The sequence below is a fragment of the Gorilla gorilla genome, chromosome 9, assembly GCF_029281585.2.
Source record: "Gorilla gorilla gorilla isolate KB3781 chromosome 9, NHGRI_mGorGor1-v2.1_pri, whole genome shotgun sequence".
Lineage (NCBI taxonomy): Eukaryota > Metazoa > Chordata > Mammalia > Primates > Hominidae > Gorilla > Gorilla gorilla.
This window is the reverse complement of record NC_073233.2, coordinates 51370699-51388062: the sequence shown is the minus strand read 5'-3', so window position 1 is coordinate 51388062 and position 17364 is coordinate 51370699. Positions and strand designations below refer to the sequence as shown.

At 43.2% G+C, this 17364-nt stretch overlaps 1 long non-coding RNA gene across 1 annotated transcript in view; it reads right to left on the bottom strand.

Annotated features, from left to right (window-relative positions):
- The window catches only part of LOC109028800 (uncharacterized), a 33428-nt gene extending 17232 nt beyond the window's left edge, over nucleotides 1-16196 (bottom strand). Inside the window, exon 1 of the long non-coding RNA XR_002007772.2 lies at nucleotides 15944-16196. This is a non-coding gene — a long non-coding RNA (uncharacterized lncRNA). The remainder of the gene's footprint in view (nucleotides 1-15943) is intronic.
- Between the last annotated feature and the right edge of the window lie 1168 nt (nucleotides 16197-17364).

The window sequence follows — 17364 nt, the reverse complement described above, 5'->3', positions numbered from 1 at the left end:
GGAGCTTTCTTTCCTCATTTTATAGATGTGGGAACTTAAGAACCAGAAAGGTTTAATGACTTCCAGAATTCACTGGAAGATTCCCATAGAGCTGGGAATAGGGGCATGGGTGCTGAAGTCTTAGTCCAGGTTGCTACTTCAAATGTGGGTAGTGCCAAGAATTGCTGAAGGCAATCCAGAGCCTTGGTCCCAGGGGAAACTTGAAGTAAAGTGATAGACATTCAATCATTCATATAATCCTTCTATCACAAACTGTTTATTAAGAACAATTGAGCACCTTACCGTGTACAAGGCATGGTACCAGGCACTAGAGACATGATCATGAACAAAGCAGAGGGTCCCTGTTTGCTAAGAACTTACAGTCTGGTGGGGCAGACACACATTAAACATATAACTGCAAGAATAAATATGGGATTTGAAGAAAAAGTATATGATTTTATAGTTGTTACAAACAAGGGCCCAAATTCAGCCTGATGGGAGCTTCCCTTGGGAAGTATCATTTAAGCTGAGGCTTAACAAATAAGTAGGTGTTTACAAGATGTAAACTAGTGGAGGGAATAATGTTGTAGGCAGATGGAACAGCAAGTGTGAAGACTTTGAGGCTGGAGTGTGCTTGGCATATTCAAGAAACAGCACAGCAGCCAATGTGACCCCTCTAGGCCATGGTGAGGAGGCTGGACTTTCTCCTGGTTATGGTGGCAAGTGTGTGAATAGAGGGGTGGCACGATGGGTCTGTGTTTTTAAAAAGCTCATTCTCCTGATACCGTGGAGAGTAGATTGAAAGAGGGTCTGAAGTGGACACTCGGGCTGACTGATGGCAGGTAACTCACGTATCATGTCATTTAATCACCCATGCCATCAGGCCTGTTTTACAAACTTGGAAAGGAGGCCTCAGAAACTGAGTGACACAGTTCACTCAGCCATTTTCTTAGGGCCCAGTGTCTAAATGGTGACAAGAAGCCACTGCCCTCCCCCTTCCCTTGAACCTCACTGGGCTGGAGGAGCTCCAGCCCTGGCTCCTGGTTTGCGGTCCTGGCACACAAGCACCAGCTTGCCCTTGCAGACCCAAATGGTTGCCCACTGACCCCCCGGGCCTTCCTCCTTGGCCCTATGTTCTATCCACCATGCTATAACCTACAGTCACCCAGCCTCATACACTCCACCAACAGGAAGTGATCCAGAGGTGCCCCCTACGCTCTTCCTTCATAGGCATATCATGATCAGCTTCATGCCAGATATGGCTGCTTCTTTTAAGTGTCCTGTAAGCTCCATGAAGTGAGCGGCCACATCTGTGTTGTTCCTCGTTGTAACTGAGCACCAGATACACAGGGAGCATTCCAGGGTGCTGAATAAAGGAATGCTTCCCCAAACGCTTGAGGGTTTGAAGATGTCAAAATGTGCAAACCAGAGCTGCCTTTCTTAAGTCCAGCCCCCAAGTTGTTCAGGTGAGGACATAGAGGTTCAGAGAGGGCAAGGACTCACCCTTTGTCACACAGCAAGTGGGGAGCACAACACGGGCTAGATCCCTAGTCCAGTGCCCCTGCCTGGGCCCCTGTGGCCTCACAGGAATCAGAACCCCATGGGGCAGCTAGCTACGGGTGTCTAAGGAGTGGTGCCTGAGGCCCCTGAAGCTCTTTGGGCGTCTGGGAAGAAGGGGTGTAGGCTCATTATCCCAGTGCCCTAAGCGTGGTCAGAGACTATCTTTGAGCTAACCACTAAGACTGGCCTTTTCCACTCACATTCCAGGAGTCAGGACACTGAAATCCACACCTCATTACTCATACCCTGCAGCCCGCATGGAGGAACTGGCTCAGGGCCCTTGATGGGACAGTATGGCACCTTCAGTGGGCAACACACATTCTCAAGGTACTCAACATACCTCGACAGCTGACCTCTCACCTGTAACATCGGGCTCATGTTGTCTCCTGTCTCTGTCTACAGTTACCTCCCCCACTGGAATGCCACTTCTTAAAGGCATGGGGCTGTGTTGCTTACTGCTGCAACTTCTGCTTCTAGAACACTGCCTGTGCATAGTAGGTGCTTGGTAAATATCTGCGAATCCCCAACTGCACACCATGGGATAGTGGCAAAGACTGGAAAGGGTTTGGTTTGGGTGGAGCCATACTCTGAACCCTTCCCGACACGGTTCCTATCCTGGCTTCCCCCCTCGCCAGCTGTGTGATCCCAGGCAAGCTGCTCAATATCTCTGGGCCAGTGTTCTTCACGTGTAGATTGGCAATGTGCTGGAGTAATTTCCAATCTTCACACGGAACATCCATATTCAGGAGAAGAAAATGAGGCTCAGGAAGTGTGAGGTTCTTGCCTGAGGCCATGCAGTTTGAAGTAATTTGGGATCAGGTTGTCCTAATGCTTAAATGCAGATCAGCCTGACTCCACATCTTCAAGTTCTCTCTGGGCCTCCTTCCCACTGTTTGCTCATCTGTCCCACGAGGCTGTGGATGAAATTTCTAGGCTGGCGCCGCTCAGCTTCTTGGCCCTGGCCCACCTCCCTCCTGCCCTGCCCCCTGATGGAGGCCACCGCCCACAGCTGCAGAGCCCCGCAAGCTTCCCCTGAGAATGTGAGCAGAATGGGATGGCCAGACGCCACCCGACCGCATGATTAAGGCTCATTTTCCCCAGGCAGTGACTGGCAGGTGTTTATTTCCTTTTAAAAGGACAATGTCAGCAGCATGCTTACGGTTTAATTTTTGTTTTCTCCTCCACAGCTCTGCACAAAACTGCTGGAGAGGAATAGCTCAGCCTCTGCGCACTGCCCTCTCTTGGAGTTAGCAATGTTGGCCTTCAGCTGAGGCTTGGAGACAGACAGTTTCTTCAATTAACCCTGTCTGACCGTGTCTAGATAGATGTACCTGGGAGGCCAGAGGCGCCTGGGCCCACCACCCAGGACCTGGGCAGACATGGCCAGGAAAGCCCTTTACTCTGTTAGGTGTGGCTTTAGGCACAGCACATTCTCCTATTGTAGTTATGTTATTTACATAGCCTTTTAATTCAAAATCATTTAAGACTCACACAAAGTTGCAAAAATAGTTTGGAGAATTCCTACGCACCCTTTGTCAAAATCAGGAAATTGACATTGGTGCCATGTTATTAACTCAGAAACAGACCTTATTCACATTTACCAGTTTTTCATATACTTTAATTGTATTGTTTTTAATTATCCAGTTTTACCAGTTACCCAAGTGTGCCTAGTTTAGAGAGTCATCTGGTTTAGGAGGCTGGTTCATTCAAGCTGCTCTCTCCAGCCCTTCCCCCCTCCACTTCCTCTTCTCCAGAAACAACAACTTTCAATGCCCTCAGCTGACCACTCTGCCATTTGGCTTCTGTTGCTACAAAACATGCTTGCAATGCTATGTATATTTTTCAGTTTTAGGCATTATCCATTGCCTCTTTGGTATAGGAGATGCAGTTTTAAATCTCTGTCCTCCCCTACCCCTTAACCCTAAACTTCCATCCCTCCCATCCTCCCTAAATAGATGTGCCATCATTTTGATGAGATTGGTATTCAATGTTATGACTGTTATGATTTCTTCATGTGTTTACTCTTCTGTGTAATATCACTAATTTTTCTAACCTCAAACTCTTTGCCAGTTGTCCAAACCTTTTTCAGTATTTTCATTCACATCAAGATACCAATTTGATATCCTGAAGTCTCTCCTGGAAACTTCTGGCATTCCCAAACTGGCGTCCTGGGCCCTCCCTTCCCTGTCACTCAAACTTCACTTCGAGCTGGACTCTCCTATTATGGGGAAGCGCATCCTCTAGTAGTTTCCTGTGAATGGGTGGGTGGGAGGCAAATTTCTCGAGACCTTGCATATCTAAGGATATTTTTATATTTTGGCTTCACATAGAACTCTAGGTTAGGAATACATTTCCTTCCAAATTTTAAGGGCATTGCTCCACTGTCTTCTTGCTTCCAGGATTACTGTTGAGACGTTTAAAGCTGTTCTGATTTGTAGAAAGTTTGTAGACTTTCTCTGTCCTACCAATGTCCTGAAATTTCCCTTGACCTGCCCTAATGGAAATCTGGAAATGTGGCTTATCTGCTGTGCTAAGTAAGCACTTGTGGGGTCTTTTCAATCTCGAGATTCATGTCTTTTACTTTTAGGAAGTTTTGTTCTCTTATTTTATTGACATTTCCTCCCTACCATGTTCCCTCTGTTTCTGGAATGCCTATGATTTGAGTAGTAGATGATTAGAGCTCTTGCACTAGTCCTCCAATTTTCCTGTCATTTGTCTCCTGGTTTCAGTGATTTATTGCACTGTATATTCTTGAGATTTCCTCAACTTTGGCTCTCAAACCTCCTACTGAATTTGTTATTTCTGCTCTTGTGTTTTTGTTCTCCAAGACCTCTTCTTGTGCTTCATGTTCTTTTTTTATGGCATCATGTTCTTTTTTCATGAATGCCTTATCTGCTGTTGTCTCTCTTTGGATAGAGGGGTTTGTTATTATTATGGTTATATGATGATGACTTTTCTCCTTGTGTAGTGTCTCTCTTCCATTCATGATCCGTGTGAATGAAAATGCTGAAAAATGTTTGGACAATTGGCAAAGAGTTTGAGGTTAGAAAAATTAGTGATCATACACAGAAGAGTAAACACATGATCAGTTTAGATCTCTACGTTCACATTAGAGACTTTCAGGGATGCCTGGAGGTCCTTAGTGTTTGCTCTTGATACAGAACCAGGCCCAAGAGTGGGTGCGAGTGTTGAGCCTTTGGGGGAAATACTGGATGTTGGTATTGTTAAGTCTGTCTTCTTGAACTGTCAACTCCCCAGAGGGGACTTCTGTTCTCCTGTTTGGAGTTCAGAGGTCTGGCTGCCAGTATTCTGGGGCAGAGCAGGCTGCAGTCTCAGCCTCTGAATGACCCATTGACACACTCCGCTTGTTGTCAGTGTGGTGCCGCATCCTCCCTTGTGCCTGGAGCTTTCCAATGCAGGGATTCCCTTCTTTATGGTCACCAGACAATAAACTCAGAATCCTCTGTTGGGTGGGATGGCACAGTCACCTTGCAGCATGGAGCTGGGAAGGGGATCAGGGGATATCTAACTGCTTCTTCAACAGCTTTTTCCGACTGCCCTTTCCTCTCCCAGGACATCCCCCTGCCGCCTGTCCCTACCACCTAGGAGCTCGGGGGGATGTGCCCATTTCTTCCTTTATTGTGTTCCTAGGATAGGCTGAGGTTGGGTCCCCAAGGACAAGAAGTGGCTCCTCAGAGTTAATCAAGCCAGAGAGGAAGCCCCCGAATAGCAATAGGCTCCTTAAATCTCATCCTTCCACATGTCCCCAGGCCTCAGGGGCACTGCAAGATCATCAACTGTGGGATTCCACATTGCTGTCCTGAGTCTCTATTCCCCTCATTTGGCCAAGAGGAGTGACAATGGTGACAATGCCTACTCTCTCCACTTAATGGGTGATATGGCATCAATCCTGGCAACAGAAAGCTGTTGACCTGGAATGAGCCCATCAGACAAATGAGGGTACAAAATAATATTTATGTTGGACGTAAATACTTACATAAAATCAGGTCTTTGCCACACCTGAGCATTGCCATTCTCAGTCTGTGTAATATAATTTACACAAATGTAATTTTAAAACAGTTTAGCATAATTTAAACCTCAGTTAGATGATCTAGTTATCTGGAGCCATGGCTTGATGTGTCCTAACTGAATCCCCCTCATTTAGTGAATGCTCCACCCACCGGGCCCCGATTTCCCCAGATGACTCCAGAGCAGAATAATAGTTATACAACATATATCTCCATTTTTTCTTAAAGGTCTTTTCACATACATGGGTGGTTCTTAAACTGCCATGCATCAGGGTCGGGGGAGGGCTTCTTACAACACAGGGGATCACATTTCAACGTGAGATTTAGAGGTTGTCTGCTCTAAATCTCATGTTGCAATGTGATTCCCAATGTTGGATGTGGGGCCTGGTGGGAGGTGTTAGGGTCATGGGAGTGGATCCCTCGTGGCTTGGTGCTGTCCTGGAGATAGTGAGCGAGTACTCGTGAGGTCTGTTTAAAAGTGGGCGGTACCTCCTCTGCTCCCCTTGCTCCGGCTCTCACCAAGTGATATGCCTGCTTCTGCTTCACCTTCTGCCATGACTAAAAGTTGCCTGCTGCCATGTTTGTACAGCCTGCAGAACGGTAAGCCAATCAAACCTCTTTTTATTTATTTATTTTACTTTAAGTTCTGGGATACTTGTGCAGAATGTGCAGGTTTGTTACATAGGTATACATGTGCCATGGTGGTTTGCTGCACCTATCAACCTGTCATCTAGGTTTTAAGCCCCGCATGCATTAGGTATTTGTCCTAATGCTCTCCCTCCCCTTGCCCCCTACCTCCTGACAGGCCCCCATGTGTGATGTTCCCCTCCCTGTGTCCATGTGTTCTCATTGTTCAACTCCCACTTATGAGGGAGACACATGCACACATATGTTTATTGCAGCACTATTTACAATACCAAAGACTTGGAACCAACCCAAATCCCCATCAATGATAGACTGAATAAAGGCAGGGGATGCTTCTAAGATGACCAAATAGGAATAGCTCCAGTCTGCAGCTCCCAAGAAGATCGACGCAGAAGACAGGTGATTTCTGCATTTCCAACTGAGGTACCTGGTTCATGTCATTGGGACTGGTTGGACAGTGGGTGCAGCCCAAGGAAGGCAAGCTGAAGCAGGGCGGGGCATCACCTCACCTGGGAAGTGCAAGGGGTTGGGGGATTTTCCTTTCCTAGCTAAGGGAAGCCATGACAGACTGTACCTGGAGGAATGATACACTCCTGACCAAATACTGCACTTTTCCCATGGTCTTACCAACCAGCAGACTAAGAGATCCCTTCCCATGCCTGGCTCAGCGGGTCCCAAGCCCAAGGAGCCTTGCTCACTGTTAGCACAGCAGTCTGAGATCAACCTGCAACGCTTCAGATTGACAGGGAGGGCGCATCTGCCATTGCTGAGGCTGGAGTAGGGGGTTTTATGCTCCTAAAGTGGCCAGGAAACTCGAACTGGGCAGAGCCCAGTGCAGCTCAGCAAGGCCTTTTCCCTCTAGGTTCCACCTCTGTGGGCAGGGCATACCTGAACAAAAGGCAGACAGCCTCTGCAGACTTAAACGTCCGTGTCTGACAGCTCTGAAGAGACCAGTGGTTCTCCCAGCATGGTGTTCGAGCTCTGAGAATGGACAGACTGCCTCCTCAAGCAGGTCCCTGACCCCCATGTAGCCTGACTGGGAGGCACTTCCCAGTAGGGGCTGACAGACATACAGGCAGGTGCCCCTCTGGGATGAAGCTCCCAGAGGAAGGATCAGACAGCAATATTTGCTGTTCTGCAGCCTCCACTGGTGATACCCAGGCAAACAGGGTCTGGAGTGGGCCTCCAGCAAACTCCAACAGACCTGCAGCTGAGGGGCCTGACTGCTATAAGGAAAACTAACAAACAGAAAGGAATAGAATCAACATCAACAAAAAGGACGTCCACACCAAAACCCCATCTGTAGACCACCAACATCAAAGACCGAAAGTAGATAAAATCACAAAGATGGGGAGAAACCAGAGCAGAAAAGCAGAAAATTCCAAAAAAACAGAGAACCTCTTCTCCTCCAAAGGACCACAGCTCCTCACCAGCAAGGGAACAAAACTGGATGGAGAATGAGTTTGACAAGTTGATAGAAGCGGGCTTCAGAAGGTCAGTAATAACAAACTTCCAAGCTAAAGGAGCATGTTGTAACCTATCGCAAGAAAGCTAAAAACCTTAAAAAAAAAAAAAGGTTAGATGCATGGCTAACTAGAATAAACAGTGTAGAGAAGAACTTAAATGACCCGATGGAGCTGAAAACCACAGCACGAGAACTTCGTGACTCATGCACAAGTTTCAATAGCTGATTCAATCAAGTGGAAGAAAGGATATTAGTGATTGAAGATCAAATTAATGGAATAAACTGTGAAGAGAAGATTAGAGAAAAAAAGAGCCAAAAGAAATGAACAAAGCCTCCAAGAAATATGGGACTTTGTGAAAAGAACAAATCTACATTTGATTGGTGGACCTGAAAGTGACGGTGAGAATGGAACCAAGTTGGAAAACACTCTTCAGGATATTATCCAGGAGAACTTCCCCAACCTGGCAAGGCAGACCAACATTCAAATTCAGGAAATACAGAGAACACCACAAAGATACTCCTTGAGGAGAGCAACCCCAAGACACATAATTGTCAGATTCCCCAAGGTTGAAATGAAGGAAAAAATGTTAAGGGCAGCCAGAGAGAAAGGTCGGGTTACCCACAAGAGGGAGCCCATCAGACTAACAGCAGATTTCTCGGCAGAAACCCTACAAACCAGTAGAGAGTGGGGGCCGATATTCAACATTCTTAAAGAAAAGAATTTTCAACCCAGAATTTCATATCCAGCCAAACTAAGCTTCATAAGCAAAGGAGAAATAAAATCCTTTACAGACAAGCAAATGCTGAGCGATTTTGTCACCACCAGGCCTACCTTACAAGAGCTCCTGAAGGAAGCACTAAACATGGAAAGGAGCAACTGGTACCAGCCACTGCAAAAACATGCCAAATTGTAAAGACCATCGACGTTATGAAGACACTACATCAATTAATGGGCAAAATAACCAACTAACATCACAATGACAGGATCAAATTCAAACATAACAATATTAACCTTCAATGTAAATGGGTTAAATGCCCCAATTAAAAGACACAGACTGACAAATTCAATAAAGAGTCAAGACCCATCAGTGTGCTGTATTCAGGAGACCCATTTCATGTGCAAAGACACACATAGGCTCAAAATAAAGGGGTGGAGGAAGATCTATCAAGAAAATGGAAAGCAAAAAAAAGCAGGGGTTGCAATTCTAGTCTCTGATAAAACAGACTTTAAACCAACAAAGATCAAAGCAGACAAGGCCATTACATAATGGTAAAGGGACCAATTCAACAATAAGAGCTAACTATTCTAAATATATATGCATCCAATACAGGAGCACCCTAGATTCATAAAGCAAGTCCTTAGAGACATACAAAGAGACTTAGACTCCCACACAATAATAGTGGGAGACTTTAACTCCCCACTGTCAATATTAGACAGATCAACAAGACAGAAGGTTAACAAGGCTATCCAGGACTTGAACTCAGCTCTGGACCAAGCAGACCTAATAGACATCTACAGAACTCTCCACCACAATTCAACAGAATATACATTCTTCTCAGCACCACATTGCACTTACTCAAATTGACCACATAATTGGAAGTAAAACGCTCCTCAGCAGATGCAAAAGAACAGAAATCACAACAAACTGTCTCTCAGACCACAGTGCAATCAAATTAGGACTCAGGATTAAGTAACTCACTCAAAACCACACAACTACATGGAAACTGAACAACCTGCTCTTGAATGACTACTGGGTAAATAACGAAATGAAGGCAGAAATAAAGATGTTCTTTGAAACCAATGAGAATAAAGACACAATGTACCAGAATCTCTGGGACACATTTAAAGCAGTGTGTAGAGGGAAATTTTTAGCACTAAATGCCCACAAGAGAAAGCAGGAAAGATCTAAAATCGACACCCTAATATCACAATTAAAAGAACTAGACAAGCAAGAGCAAACAAATTCAAAAGCTAGCAGAAGGCAAGAAATAACTAAGATCAGAGCAGAACTGGAGACAGAGACACAAAAAACCCTTCAAAAAAATCAATGAATCCAGTAGCTGGTTTTTTAAAAGATCAACAAAATAGATAGACTGCTAGCAAGATAAATAAAGGAGAAAAGAGAAAAGAATCAAATAGATGCAATAAAAAATGATAAAGGGGATATCACCACCGATCCCACAGAAATACAAACTGCCATCAGAGAATACTATAAACACCTCTACACAAATAAACTAGAAAATCTAGAAGGAATGGATACATTCCTGGACACATACACCCTCCCAAGACTAAACCAGGAAGAAGTTGAATCTCTGATTAGACTAATAACAGGCTCTGAAATTGAGGCAATAATTAATAGCCTACCAACCAAAAAAAGTCCAAGACCAGACTGATTCACAGCCAAATTCTACCAGGGGTACAAAGAGGAGCTGGTACCATTCCTTCCGAAACTATTCCAATCAATAGAAAAAGAGGGAATCCTTCCTAATTCATTTTATGAGGCCAGCATCATCCTGATACAAAAGCCTGGCAGAGACAAAACAAAAAATGAGAATTTTAGGCCAATATCCCTGATGAACATCGATGCAAAAATCCTCAGTAAAATACTGGCAAACTGAATCCAGCAGCACATCAAAAAGCTTACCTACCATGATCAAGTCAGCTTCATCCCTGGAATGCAAGGCTGGTTCAATATATGCAAATCAATGAACAACCCATCACATAAACAGAACCAATGACAAAACCACATGATTATCTCAATAGATGCAGAAAAAGCCTTCAACAAAATTCAACAGCCCTTCATGCTAAAAACTCTCAATAAACTAGGTACTGATGGAATGTATCTCAAAATAATAAGAGCTATTTATGAAACCCACAGCCAATATCATACTGAATGGGCAAAAACTGGAAGCATTCCCTTAGAAAACTGGCACAAGACAAGGATGCCCTCTCTCACGACTCCTATTCAACATAGTGTTGGAAGTTCTGGCCAGGGAAATCAGGCGAGAGAAAGAAATAAAGGGTATTCAATTAGGAAAAGAGGAAGTCAAATTGTTTCTGTTTGCAGATGACATGATTGTATATTTAGAAAACCCCATTGTCTCAGCCCAAAATCTCCTTAAGCTGATAAGCAACTTCAGCAAAGTCTCAGGATACAAAATCAATGTGCAAAAATCACAAGCATTCCTATACACCAAGAACAGACAAACAGAGAGCCAAATCATGAGTGAACTCCCATTCACAATTGCTTCAAAGAGAATAAAATACCAGGAATCCAACTTACAAGGGATATGAAGGACCTCTTCAAGGAGAACTACAAACCACTGCTCAATGAAATAAGAGAGGACACAAACAAATGGAAGAACATTCCATGCTCATGGATAGGAAGAATCAATATTGTGAAAATGGCCATACTGCCCAAGGTAATTTATAGATTCAATACCATCCCCATCAAGCTACCAATGACTTTCTTCACAGAATTGGAAAAAAATACTTTAAAGTTCATGTGGAACCAAAAGGGAGCCCGCATTGCCAAGACAATCCTAAGCCAAAAGAACAAAGCTGGAGGCATCATGCTACCTGACTTCAAACTATACTACAAGGCTACAGTAACCAAAATAGCATGGTACTGGTACTAAAACAGAGATATAGACCGATGGAATGAAACAGAGCCCTCAGAAATAACACCACACATCTACAACCATCTGATCTTTGACAAACCTGACAAAAACAAGAAAAGGGGAAAGTATTCCCTATTTAACAAATGGTGCTGGGAAAGCTGGCTAGCCCTATGTAGAAAGATGAAACTGGATCCCTTCTTAGACTTATACAAAAATTAACTCAAGATGGATTAAAGACTTAAATGTAAGACTGAAAACCATAAAAATCCTAGAAGAAAACCTAGGCAATACCATTCGGAACATAGGCATGGGCAAGGACTTCATGCCTAAAACACCAAAAGCAATGGCAACAAAAGCCAAAATTGACAAATGGGATCTAATTAAACCAAAGAGCTTCTACACAGCAAAAGAAACTATCATCAGAGTGAAGAGGCAACATACAGAATGGGAGAAAATCTTTGCAATCTACCCATCTGACAAAGGGCTAATATACAGAATCTACAAAGAACTTAAACAAATTTACAAGAAAAAAACAACCACATCAAAAAGTGGGCAGAGGATATGAACAGACACTTCTCAAAAGAAGACATTTATGCAGCCAACAGACATATGAAAAAATGCTCATTGTCACAGGTCATCAGAGAAATGCAAATCAAAACCACAATGAGATGCCATCTCACACCAGTTAGAATGGCTATCATTAAAAAGTCAGGAAACAACAAATGCTGGAGAGGATGTGGAGAAATAGGAACACTTTAATGCTGTTGGTGGGAGTGTAAATTAGTTCAACCATTGTGGAAGACAGTGTGGCGATTCCTCAGGGATCTAGAACTGGAAATACCATTTGACCCAGCGATCCCATTACTGGGTATATACCCAAAGGATTATAAATCATGCTACTATAAAGACACATGCACAAGTATGTTTATTGTGGCACTATTCACAATAGCAAAGTCTTGGAACCAACCCAAATGTCCATCAATGATAGACTAGATTAAGAAATTGTGGCACATATACACCATGGAATACTATGCAGCCATAAAAAAGGATGAGTTCATGTCCTTTGCAGGGGCATGGATGAAGCTGGAAACCATCATTCTCAGCAAACTATCACAAGGACAGAAAACCAAACACCACATGTTCTCACTCATAGGTGGGCATTGAACAATGAGAACACATGGACACAGGGCGGGGAACATCACACACCAGGGCCTGTCAGGGGGTGGTAGGCTGGGGGAGGGATAACATTAGGAGAAATACCTAATGTAAATGACGAGTTGATGGGTGCAGCAAACCAACATGGCCCATGTATACCTATGTAACAAACCTGCATGTTCTGCACATGTACCCTAGAACTTAAAGTATAATTTAAAAAATTTTTTTAAGTAAAAAAAAAGAAAATGTGGCACATATATGCCATGGAATACTATGCAGCCATAAAAAAAGAATGAGTTCATGTCCTTTGCAGGGATATGGATGAAACTGGAAGCCATCGTTCTAAGCAAACTAACACAAGAACAGAAAACATCTTTTCTTTATAAATATCCAGCATCAGGTATTTATTTATAGCAACACACAAATGGCCTAATACAATGGGAATCTTAAAGGACGCAATGAAATCAAACCTCAAAGATTGTCATCTGCAAATATAGAACACATTAGCTGTCACCAAAGCACCTCCCCCCATACTATGCCAGATGTTATTAATCAACCAGGATACTTTCCCACTGAGCCTCCAGGCTCTGCTCCAGCAGAATTTCTCACCTTGGCATTATTGACTTTTGGACAGGAGAGTTCTTGGTTGTAGGGGCCTGTCCAGTGCACTGTTTTAGGGGAATTAGCAGCTTAGCAGCATCCCTGGCAATTATCTGCTAGATTCCATTCCATTATCCCACCCCACCTCAATCCTGACATCAGCAATCTTTCCAGAAATTATCAAATATCCCCATGCAGGACAAAATTGTGCTTGTTGGAAAACCACTGATGCGGACTCAGCTTCAGCATCTTTTCAACACAGCTCTCCAACAGCCTCTGCCAGCCATCATTGGACCATAAAATAAAACCTATTTGGCCAACAAAGCTGGGCTACCTCAGGCAGGTTCAGAGCTTAGTAGGTCAACAATGTAATTTGGCAATTCTATGACTCAACTTGAGAGCCTTCTATTTGAGGATGACAACAGCCCCAACCTACTATTTCCTGGGGATAAAAAAAGAGTGGGCTCTGCTCAATGAAATAAAAGAGGATACGAACAAATGGAAGAACATTCCATGCTCATGGGTAGGAAGAATCTATATCGTGAAAATGGCCATACTGCCCAAGGTAATTTATAGATTCAATGCCATCCCCATCAAGCTACCAATGACTTTCTTCACAGAATTGGAAAAAAATACTTTAAAGTTCATATGGAACCAAAAAGAGCCCGCATTGCCAAGACAATCCTAAGCCAAAAGAACAAAGCTGGAGGCATCACGCTACCTGACTTCAAACTATACTACAAGGCTACAGTAACCAAAATAGCATGGTACTGGTGCCAAAACAGAGATGTAGACAAATGGAACAGAACAGAGCCCTCAGAAATAACGCTGCATATCTACAACTATCTGATCTTTGACCAACCTGACGAAAACAAGCAATGGGGAAAGGATTCCGTATTTAATAAATGGTGCTGGGAAAACAGGCTACCCATATGTAGAAAGCTGAAAGTGGATCCCTTCCTTACACCTTATACAAAAATTAATTCAAGATGGATTAAAGACTTACATGTTAGACCTAAAACCATAAAAACCCTAGAAGAAAACCTAGGCAATGCCATTCAGGACATAGGCATGGGCAAGGACTTCATGTCTAAAACACCAAAAGCAATGGCAACAAAAGCCAAAATTGACAAATGGGATCTAATTAAAGAGCTTCTGCACAGCAAAAGAAACCACCATTGGAGTGAACAGGCAACCTACAAAATGGGAGAAAATTTTCGCAACCTACTCATCTGACAAAGGGCTAATATCCAGAATCTACAATGAACTCAAACAAATTTAAAAAACAAACAACCCCATCAACAAGTGGGCAAAGGATATGAACAGACACTTCTCAAAAGAAGACATTTATGCAGCCAAAAAACACATGAAAAAATGCTCATCATCACTGGCCATCAGAGAAATGCAAATCAAAACCACTATGAGATACCATCTCACACCAGTTAGAATGGCGATCATTAAAAAGTCAGGAAACAACAGGTGCTGGAGAGGATGTGGAGAAATAGGAACACTTTTACACTGTTGGTGGGACTGTAAATTAGTTCAACCATTGTGGAAGTCAGTGTGGCGATTCCTCAGGGATCTAGAATTAGAAATACCATTTGACCCAGCCATCCCATTACTGGGTGTATACCCAAAGGATTATAAATCATGCTGCTATAAAGACACATGCACACGTATGTTTATTGTGGCACTATTCAAAATAGCAAAGACTTGGAACCAACCCAAATGTCCAACAATGATAGACTGGATTAAGAAAATGTGGCACATATACACCATGGAATACTATGCAGCCATAAAAAATGATGAGTTCATGTCCTTTGTAGGGACAGGGATGAAGCTGGAAACCGTCATTCTCAGCAAACTATCGCAGGGACGAAAAACCAAACACCGCATGTTCTCACTCATAGGTGGGAATTGAACAATGGGAACACATGGACACAGGAAGGGGAACATCACACACCGGGGACTGTTGTTGGGTGGAGGGAGGGGGGAGGGATAGCATTAGGAGATATACCTAATGCTAAATGACGAGTTAATGGGTGCAGCACACCAACATGGCACATGTATACATATGTATCAAACCTGCACGTTGTGCACATGTATCCTAAAACTTAAAGTATAATAATAATAATAATAATAAAAATTTTAAATTTCCTTTTAAAAATAAAGAAAAAAACCACCTTAAAAAAAAAGAGTGGGCTGATTTTGGGGGCTCCAGCTTTCCTGTGTTGTCTCATGCTGACAGCTGGGGATGTGGTCCCCCCATGGGACTCCCAGAACCACCTAAATGTACCAAGGAGGGCAGCTGTTCTTTGCTGTATCTGCAGAGTGCAGACAGATGATGTGCTGAGGACCAGATGTGACCAGGGTCTTCCTCCAAACCTGTATCTCTGCACAGTGCCTGGCCCCAAGCAGGGAAGTGAAAAAGCCTAGGGTGCTTGTCAAAGTATGGCCCTAGATACTGCATCTGAATCACCTGGAGTGCATATCAACATGCAGGTTCCTGAGCCCCACCCTAGATCCTCTGAATCAGCATCTTTGGAGGCTAAAATCTGAAATATGTCTTGCTAACAAGCTCACTGGGTGAGAAAACTAATACAACAGTTAAAACATATAGACTTTGACTTTGATTCAAATCCTGATCCTTCTGCTGGTAATATATAATCCAAGTAGCTTAATAAGAATGTTATTTTTTATTGAGTGTCTATTATGTGCCAAGCACTGTGCTAAACCAGACCATGCATTTGCCCAGTTAATCAACTACTTTATGTGGGAGGTTATATTTTTAATACCCATGTTTTAGATGGAAAACTAAGGTTCAAGGTGGTTAAGCACACTGCTCAAGACTGTACAACATGAAGTAAGTAAAGCTGGGATTTGAACTGACCTGTTTGCTGCAGCACTCTTCACAATTATACTGGAGTCTAAGAGCTAACTGCAGGCTCTAACGGTGCTGGATGATCAACACCCAGTAGTTTTCTTTGTCCTCACAGGGAGGAGATCAGAGGGATGACATGGCAGGGACTTTCACTCCCTGGGGCTTGGTTTTAGTAGCAGATCAGAGTCCCTGAAGACGTAGCCTAAGGGTGAATGAACTTCAGGCACTGTCCTGAGCCTCTCAGTCTCCAGCACGTAGTGGAGATGCCCCTGGGTCATCTTGGAGCCAGAAACCCAGTAAGCTTCAGGGAACATGAGGCCATTCTAGAACTTTGAGATTTCCCCTTTCTATCCCATTGTCTAATTCCCCAGAGCCACTAGCTGTCAAACCAGAGAAGGAGGAGGTAGCTGGAACAAAGACACAAAAGCAGGCTCGATGTGTGTGACAGAAGATTCTGAAATCCCTTCAGATATTAGGTTCTTCTGCCAAGGTAAGTTAAGAGAGAGAGAGAGGGAGAGAGAGAGTGTGTGTGTGTGTGTGTGTGTGTGTGTGTGTTGTGGGGTGAAGATTCATTCCCTCATTCAATAAATATTTGTTGAGAACTATCTATCTGCTGTGTTCCTGGTCGCTAACTCATAGGCAGGATATTTTTTACATAATGTCATTTATTAAATGCTTTTTATGTGTCTGGAACTTTAAGTAAATTAAACATAAATTTTTGTTTTTATAGCACCATGGGTAAAAGTCAAGATTCTAGAATTGGGTGATAGTTTAAATCCTGACACTGCTCATTGCTAGTAATGTGACCTTGGGTGAAGTACTTAGTTTTTCTTAATTTCAGTTTCCTTACCTGCAAAATGGTCATTTTGCCAGAAAATATTCTCAGAGAACCATGTGCTTCTGCATAATAGCGTTTATCTTCATTGCAGCTTTATTTTTTGTGTGCTTATCTTATTAATGACTGTATTCACTAATAATAATAGCTAACAATTATAGAAATGTCTACTTCTGTTTAAGATGTAGAGAAGTGTAAAAGGCCTTTGTTCCTGTGGTAACAACAAGAAAAACTCATCCAAAATAAAAGTCAGACTTTTTATGGTGCTAGAGAAGAGCTGTAGAATCAAAGAAGCCTCAATGAACTGAATTCCAGAAACAAGAGCTATGGCAGCTCTGCAACTAAAGAGGAGCCATTCTGTGTGGGTGGACAAAGGCACATCAACCATAGACGGAGAGACTTTGCAAGGACAAGGAAAAATTATTCCAGCTTGGACCAGAGTATGAGATGGCAGATCAAATGGGTCTGGTAGAGTCCTGAATGCAAAGAGAAGTCACTCAGGCCAGCAAGATGGATAATCTTAGATGCAAGAATAGATCATTTGGTTCAGCAATTTAGCAGCCCCACCGGTCCTGCTTATCTTTTTCTAGAAGGC